This window comes from Ixodes scapularis, unplaced genomic scaffold, assembly GCF_016920785.2.
Source record: "Ixodes scapularis isolate PalLabHiFi unplaced genomic scaffold, ASM1692078v2 PGA_scaffold11__112_contigs__length_91849675, whole genome shotgun sequence".
NCBI classification, from domain to species: Eukaryota; Metazoa; Arthropoda; class Arachnida; order Ixodida; family Ixodidae; genus Ixodes; species Ixodes scapularis.
Window position 1 is genome coordinate 63,475,675 of NW_024609837.1, and position 9,314 is coordinate 63,484,988.

At 43.8% G+C, this 9,314-nt stretch overlaps 1 pseudogene; it reads right to left on the reverse strand.

The window, feature by feature from the left end:
• Nucleotides 1-1,101: 1,101 nt before the first annotated feature.
• On the reverse strand, nucleotides 1,102-9,041 carry LOC8050423 (annotated as a pseudogene).
• Nucleotides 9,042-9,314: the final 273 nt, after the last annotated feature.

Sequence of the window (9,314 nt, forward strand, 5' to 3'; positions counted from 1 at the left end):
GGGAATACGGGACACTCCCCGAGAATATGTAGAAAAAGTCAACGACGAATATCTGCGGAAAGGGATGCAACCGCATCGGTGGTACCGCCTTCGCATACTTGTTGACTGAACCGCATTCCAAGGCGTTGCCTGGATGTGCCCTAGTGGCGAGAGGAGAAATAAACTACACAGGAGGTGGGTTATGGTGTAGCCATTGTTTCGTCTAATGCAAATGAGGAGCGTCTCTGATTCCCCTAGTAAAGTATTTGCTGAAACCGTACCACTCCTCTCCCCAGTCAAAGTCCCATAACACAACATGCGCAGTGTTGAAAGCGGGGATCTTTGAAAGTGGTCTATCGATGATTCCGTTCCGCGACGTCGCACGTGGGAACTGCGAGAGGAAGCCAGCAAAATGTCTCATCGCAAATGGCCACCGAGACGCGTAGTGCTGCTACTCTAGAAGTGCCGCGATCCCATTAAAACGTGTCGACGAGAGCAGTGACGACGTACCGCGCAACTGCTCGCCTCATTGATGTCGCACGCTGTGCAAAAGCAATACAAGGTAGTACCTGCACAGCGTGCTCGTTTGCTCATCTTGCCCTGGGTAACATCTTTGGCACACAATGAAAAAAAGACTAGGACAAACCACACACACAGTGTAGTTTGTGCATAGTCCTGTACTACCTTCGTCGGCACAATCGAGCTCGCACCTTTTTGGCCGACGGAGGTAGTTTTTCGGCTCTTCACGTGGCACAATCCAGTGATCAATGTTCTAAATGATTTCCAGGGGCAAGCACATTTTTAACCCCCAAATATTATACGGTAGAAAGCATATGGAAACAATGTCATATCCTTCACTTAGAGAGGTTTGTGCATGGCAGATCCTTCCCACGTGTTGATACGGATGCACCACTAACGTTCACCGAATGCTAAGGCAACAAAAGTGCGCAATAAGCTGAACATTTCTCGAAAATCCCTCGACCTTTTTGACACTTCATGTTCTCCCATATTGGGTGCCAAATATTCCCTGCACCGGGTATTACGAAGCTGCAAAAGACTGCCAGCTCCCAATTTCACGGCAAGTTTTGGGTCAACCGAACAAACGCTCGTCGTACCCGCCTGAAAAGTGCCCGAAAAAACAATTTATTTACAGCAAGCACTGCCAATACAAAGTGAAAGAAGTTACAAAAACGCCATCGTCGTCGTTGCAGCCACTCGTGCTAGAAAAGAATCTGCAAACCAATTGCTGGCGGGCCCTGGATTCCCGCCCGTACGGCAGACGACGCTTTCCCTAATTTTTGCGCGTTTTGCCCGTGGAAGCGCCGTGCACTAGAGCTCTGTGCAGCCTCTAACTCGCATTTCCCCCACTTTCCAACGCCTTCTTCTGTTTGAGCCTCATCACTTCTGCATCCCTGCAAAACAAAAAAAAGAAAATTCACATCACAACCACAGTTCACCCTTTGACGGTCGTCGCCGTGCGTGTACGGCATTGATTACACATTTGAAAGTGCCTGGCTAAACACGAAACTGCGCACGCCCCAGCGAGTGCTGCTCTTTCCAGAATTGAGTTCAGAGGACAAGAGCTCGCTACCCGCAGAGAAGCCCTGCAAGGGACCTCCAATTCAGAATCTGAAAGCGCCGGAACGTCGAGGAAGAGCACGCTCCAAAAAGAAACCAAATGTAAGAACAGCGACGACATTTCGCCCTCAATATTTCCATTCTATGCTTCTAAACCTGGACAGCTTGTAAGCGCTCCATGTGCCACTGTTCAATATTCAACATTAGTTCAAAAACAAAATTTTATCACTGGGAAACACCCTGCGCAGTGCTCGTCGGAAGACGCATGCGAGGACAGTGCCGCTGGGAAGGTGTAAGAACTGTAAATGTCCATTCTATCCGAGTAGTAGTAGTCGACACGCTGCCGTTCCTCATTTCTTTCCGTCTCCAATAGTGATTACCTTCTTTCCACCCCCAGTCTCAGGCTTTATAATAATAATAATAATTTTATTGCAGATAAAAATACAAATGAGGTTTGGGTCAGCCCAAGTTTCTGGGACTTACGAGCTGTACCCGGCAGCCAGCAACATATAAGTGCAGAAAGCAAATGCCAATTAGAATATCAAGAAAACATGTTCACCACAAAACCATCATATATACACTGGCTTGCCTGTGCTTTAAACATTTTTATGCAGAATTGCGATCTCACTCAAGCCAACTCTGACTCATCCTTGAGAAAAATTAAGTGTAAGCATGGCCGGCTGCCAAGCACCTGCGCTGCAGCACTGCAAACCATACAATGCAATTGTCAAAAAAGAAAAGAAGAAGCAGGGAGAAGACTGATGCACATGTGAAGGCTTTGCCAGCTGCAAGCTCTCAAAATACAACCTTTTGTAACAAAAGGGGACGTGGCAATGCTAACATGGCGTGTGCCTGCGACGCTGATACTGACCATCTGTTATGCTGCACTTGAAAAGCAATTCTACATGTGACTGTTTGACCGATAAAATAAAACCGCTCACATTTTTTAATGTGGAACGTTTTAAACTAGGTTATCAGCTTAGGTGAAACCTAAAATAGTGTAACCTCAAATTCTCCCGCTAAATCTTCCGGGGAAACTTAGCAGAACTGAATTTGTGTGTAGATCACATGACATCCAGCCATGCGACGTCATCTTCCCCGCTAAATTTAGCGTGCAATAAGCAGGAGTGAGACAGGTGAAACAGGTTTTGGAGCAATTTTCGGAGCAGAAAAATCTGGATTTTGGAGAAGCTTAGGAGCACAAAGGTCTCATTTTGGAGCAGCAGTTTATGCATTTTGGAGCAACTTCGGAGCCCAAAAGTCTACAGTTTGGAGCAGATTAGGAGCAGGAAATGTTAGAGCAGCTTATCAGCAATTTAAATCATAAAAAATCTGATATAAATCACATAAATCAGGTTTTTCTTCTTGAATCATTATTTTTGTCCCCCCTAATTCCAATAAGCCATCAGCGCAGATACGCACCTAAATAAAATTAGAAAAAAAAAAAAAACGGAAAAGGCAAACGCGAGTTTTATGCGCATAAATGAGGACAGGAAACACAGGCTTGCTGCAAAGTTAGGTGGGCACCAGGTACCTGAAGCTTATATGAACTGGTGCCAAAGCGCAATTGTATAACAAACCTTTAAAGCGGCGATTCGAGAGCATGAACAGGGAAGCACAGTTTACTACAACCAGACATCGATCAAATGCTCGTAGAAAGCACGTGAAGATAGAAAAAAATGACCGCATCTCCACGTGGCGAATGATGTTGATTGGGGCGACGCTCTGGTGGTGCTGATGATACTGATTTTGTTCATAGGTAGTGCTGATGGTGCTGATTTTTTTTTTATTTTTTTAACGCAATTCATTTTTATTTTAAGGTGATTGTATACGCATTTGACCGCAGCGCCCTCTCCTGTATAGACGTTGAGCGGCTACATGCAACGTTTCATCCATGACATCCCCAGCTCTTGAGTTACTACCACATCTCAGAGCCCCCACTCGTCCCGCAGTCGTGGCCAAGTGGTTAAAGCGATGGACTAGAAATCCATTGGGGTCTCCCCGCACAGGTTCGAATCCTGTCGACTGCGCAAACATTTTTTTTTTTTTTAAGAAGACAGATGGGATGGCAATCGATATGAGCACGAACGCCGGACAAGGCTACACCCTAAGGAGCTTTGCCCCTAAAAACTTCCCACAAGTGAGTCACAAGGTAAATAATGCATTGGTAGAAAAACTATGAGCAGCACATGCACGCTAAATACGGGTGTGTGACCGATTCATTCGATTGCTCACGCACTGGAAGCACGTCTGTGATAACCGAAAGTACTCACAGCGCCGTCATTTTGACGAGATTACGGACATGAATTAACAATTACACAATGGAGGCGCTCAATGGCACTTTTAAAAAACGGTTTACTCTCAAAACGAAAGAAATACTTTGGTTTGCTCATCTTGACAGCCTGTGCGTCGTACCTCCCGCAGCCAGACAGCGACCCCGCGTGACAGCGCACCGTTAGCATGCAGTCAAAAATGACAGCGGAAAGTAGTAGGAAAATTATGAAAAGACTACATATCATAGGTATAAAAGAATACTACAGCTGAAATCTTCGAATCCGGCAGTTGCTTGCACCACCCTGTACCCGTGCTGTGTACTTTACTACGACGAGATTTAATGTTGCCAACCAAGCTCTCGTTTCCCGCTAAATCTAGCGTCACCGCAAACTTTTTTTTAGTTTTTGAGTTACTTTGGCGCAGTCTCGCCCAATTTCGATCGATTTCGCATTCTTGGCGCAACTAGGCGGCACTGAAAATTGGGTTTGTGTCAAAATGGCGCAATTGGCGCAGATGTCACACCCCTGAATAAGTGGAGAGGGGTGGAGAGTCCTGAAGGCAGAGCTCAAGAAGGAATGCCTGCAGGATTTAACGCTCAACCAAAAGAGCTTCATGTAGCAACACAATTGCAGTGCAATTTGCCATGCATATTTAGTAATGTCTGTCGTATTATCTTTGATCACTGAGAAATCTAAGAAAAATGTGAGCTAAACAAATCTCGAAAAATTGCCTTCCAGATACCTGACAAAACACTTACGTATGTATGCCTATGTTTTTTTTTTATGGAAAAAAAGAAAGCCCACAAAGACTTGACAATAAAAAAAAAGACATGCATTTCAATATCCTACGTTTTCAGCAAGAAAACTCGTTAATAAAATTAACAGCATTCGTATGACCAACAAAGCTGAGAAAATATGTTGTTTAAATAAAATGTGAAAGTGTACTTGCGGACAGCAAAAGCCTCCACGACTTTTGAAGTCCCCAATGCCACATTCTACTGTTTTTTGTTTTGACTTGGTTTTCCTCAACAAACACAGAACTTAGCAGCAGAAGATTAATTGGATGGTATCGAGACACCTTGGTCTAGCATTTCTCATAGAAAACAAACTCAGAGTTCATACAGAATTTAACCACCAGAATTCAAGGGTTTTCAAAGACTTATTGCCCTGTCAGAATATTTTCAAGTACAAAATACAATGTTATGATCTTTGTTTTATGATAACCTTTTCAACAGATTGTAAATGCTAACAGAGACTTACACCTTTGTAGCTTTTTCGTTGGGTTTTCGCTCTTCAGTTTTCCTCAAACTGTTCATGACTTTTCAATGAGTGTGATGCTGCTTTTTACTTATACTTTCTCAGCATACCTATCTGCTGAAAGCAAACCAACAGCTGTTGCTTAACCTCTTTATTACAAAGTTATTATCTTTATAATATTTTTTTAACACTGCATCTCTCTGAATATGGCATCTCCAAAGTGTCGCCTTTTCTGGACTTCCTGGTATGCATAGCTAGAGCTCACAGGGGGATACTACTCAACCCTTCTACAAATAAAATGTTCAAAATATTGCCCGCATTTTTGAAAGATCTGGCCCGGCCCAAATCAGTCTAAAATACTGGTTGAGCCATAAACACTGGAAATTTGGCTTTTTCATGCAATTTTTGGCATGTCCACATGCACCATAAGACTGGGGTATTGAAAGATGCAACAGTGGAATCGGAACCGCTACCAATCGCCAGGCATCGACAGATTGGGCGCAGAACGTCCCTTAATAGGGACGTTTATAAAGTACTACTACTATGTAGGAAATTATAAATCAGACTTTGTAATGCAAATATAAAGAAAATTTTAAGTGAGGTTTATATTTTTGGACCTTTTTCTTTAATTAACTACATAATGTAAGGATTTGCACCAAGTACTAACAAAAAAAGGTCTTCATAGTCAGGGACCTGTGCACGCTCCATTTTTTTGAGATGCGAAAGGCCCTTCAAACCTTTGGAGCCTGAAAGACATTTGAACCTCCGAGAACCTTCAAACCACCACATAAGAAGTTAAAACCTTGGGCCTGAAGGGCCTGTGAACCTCAATCCCCAATAAAATTAAGATCTTGGGGTCTGAAGGCTTTTCAAGCCTCCAATCCAGCAAAAAAAAAAAACTCTTTCAAGATTGAAAGGCGAACCTCCGAAACACATGAAACATCTGTGGCATCTTTGGGCGTTACCTGTGCCGCCTCTCCTCCAGGGTAAGACCCCGATTCCCGTCCTTCTCGTGGGCTCCCTTTTTCTTGGTGCTCTCCTGCTGCTTCTTGGCATTCTTGGCCCTCGCCAACTCACGCTGGTTCCCACCTGAGGATATCGGAAAAGACTCACGTCTGCACTTCCTGTACTGAAAGTCATCCGATATCCTGTCAAATCTGACCTGGCCTATCGTTTGTGCACCTCGCATGTTTCAACAAGACTGTTCACATATAAAACAGACATCTACACTAAAAAAAAAATAATAAACAGGAAAAATAAAAGGGGTAAGGGAACAAAATTTTAGGGCTCTTTTTATTGCTTAGGTATATAGCACATCACATCAGCACCTGAGGAACATCAGTCGTTTGTTTGTAAATGCAAGGAAAGTAATTTGAAAACAAATAAAACTATTTCCCATTTGCACCTGGAAATTGGAAGGCCAAAACTTTCTTGGGGGATCGTGACGTGTTGCTGTGGCATTTATTTTAATGAAACAAACTTGTCAGCAAAAGAGAAACCATTATTGTCATCCTCGCTGACAAGTTTGTTTTATTGAAATAAAAGCTGCAGGCACCCCCCACCTGCAATGCCATTTCTTGCTTTGACGAAATTAGGTTTAGATGGGCGTTGTTGGCTCAGAGAAACTATCTTTCCATTCTATTTTTTGACCCATGTAATGTCATGTTCCACAACTTTTGCATCCTATCCCCACCACCAGCACCATATTCTGACAAAGTTTCCACCTTCTGCAATGCAAAGTTTGTTTATGCGGGCCGAAAACCTGGGCCTCAGTTTCTCTATCAAACCCAGCACTTTGTGATGTGCACAAATAGAGCCATAGCAGAAAAATATTACCGAAGTATAACGAAAAACATTCCAGGAAAAAGAAAAGCAGGTTAGGTGACGTGGGTTTGCTTGCGGCAGAAATGCACACCGCTTGTCCATTCTGGTTCTTTTTATGCTTGCCCATTGTCTTCATTTGGATGTTGCACGTTTTTCTCATTTACATTGGGCCAAAGTAAATTTTTGTTATCCCTGCTGGTGACACATAGCTTGCAAGTGTTGCCACAGCTGGGTTCTGACATTTATTTCTACTTACTGGTTTCTTCGAACTACAACATATGCGGCGTGAAACTAACACGGCAAACCGAATGCTTGCAGCGCATATATTGCGTCGCATACAATCTACCGGGTGTCTCAAATAACGGCCAGGCTCTTGAAATCGACAGCAAAAATCAGTTTCTTAGCCTATCGTGTTACGATATCATGCGGCGTTTCCCGCAGGTGGTGCATTTTTTCTGTTAAGTTTGCAAAGATTGAACTTACTTGAGGAAAAAGTAAAGATATAAAAAGGCTTAACTCCTATGAAAATGCAGCGAAGGCACCTGTCTTCCAACCATAGGATGCCCTATTGTTTGCAGACCGGTGGCTTTGCTGCATTTTCATAGGAGCTAAGCGTTTGTTTACTTTTTCCTCAGAAAAATTCTAGCTTTGAAAATTTTAGAAAAAATGCACGACCTGTGGGCAACGCTGCACAAAATCGTAGCGCGATAGGTTAACTAACCCGGTTTTTCCGGTCGATTTAAAGAGCCTGGTTACTATTTGAGACACCATGTATGTATTAAGTGGAGATCCATTTATTTTAAACATGAAAATACTAATTTTCAGAAGGCAGAAATTCCCGTCTCTCGAATTTTGGGGACGAAATATGAAACTAGATTTTATGCATACAGTGCTTCCTCAAGAACACTAATTTATTTAGGTGATGTTCAAGACATACACCCAGTTTACTTGAAGCTAACTACGAGCTGAAAGAAGACGTTAGCTTGTATGTTTTTAAGAAAGCAGCCTACAAACTAAAGAGAAGGCTGCAAATAGGACGTGGTGGTTTTTACCATTAACCGCGACAGTAGTCGGGGTAAAAGAAAAAAGAAAGGGAGAGAGGGGGGGTACCTCCATGACGTCACTTGACCCACTCTACTTTTCAAAGGAGACGAGCTCCCAGCGCCTTTTTGTTTTTTGTCATTTTCGGCAGACAAAATATCGATCATCGAAGCGGAAGAATATCCTTTGGGATATACCTCTCACGGATGACTGCCTCATGCGCACGCAGACGAAGGACGCAAAATAGCAGAAGAGAAATTCCAATTGCAATGAGCAACCCGGAAGCACACGGAGGAGCAACGGTCCCCACATGTGCTCCGGGCGCGAGCTATTGAATTAAATCGCTAATACTCGTCAGGCGAAACATTTGACAAGCAGAAGTTGTTTCACTACCGGTGTTTTGTTCCGTTAGCGTTGACTTTGTGATAATACTCGAACGTTAGTTTGAGGGGTGACGCAACGCGTACACACATTCTCAAATTAAAAGTAAAAAATACGATGCTTTCAAATTTTCCGTAATACACGTTTAGACCGCTATGAAACGTCCCCGCTGACAAGTGACGCCAGACGAAATTTTTGACCTTTGAAAGGAAAAGCATTGTTCACACACAGTGCACGAGTTGTGATGCAAGGGCGGTTAGCCCACAGCGCGAACGCTACGAACGTGTCGAAAGCTCCTTTAAAAGTCGACTAATAAAGGAGGCATATTTTCAGGCCTGCTAAAGCGGTACTACGGGCACTGAACGGCAGTAGTGCAATAGCAATACTACGTCAGCGACGGCGCTCCGACGAAATGAGGACACGGGCCGTTAGGCTTAGCGAGAGTACGTGGAGAACCGCGCTCGACTTACGCGTCATGCTGGGGGCTAGGTTCTACGGCGTATCCGGGAGACCACGGGACGCAGAAGCACTGGAGAGTCTCCCCAACCGAGGGTAGGTAGTTTTTGGGAGCTTCCCCCGGGGTGGTCTTCGTGCACTGGCCGACCGAAGTCGCGCAACGTCGAAGACGACGCCCTGCTGACAGGCCTTGTGTGTGCGCTTCTGTGATGTGTGCGAGAAGTTCTGCGAGCGTCGACTACTGCACCGCCATTTGCGGACAACCTCGGAACTGGCCGTATTCGAAATTACGTAATGGGCGAAAACTGATACTTTTACCCATGTACACACGTATACCTTCGACTTCTCTTCGTGGCTTTCAATTTTTTATACAAATTTTTGCTTTTATAAACATGATAAATGGTTCACTCAGTTCTTACTGCTCGTGGCTTCGTATTGCTTCGTCGCTCTCTTTCTGGCGCGTTATTTAAAAACGAAACCTTTCGTATGTTGCACATAAAAAATCGTTTTTTTTTTATATTTTAT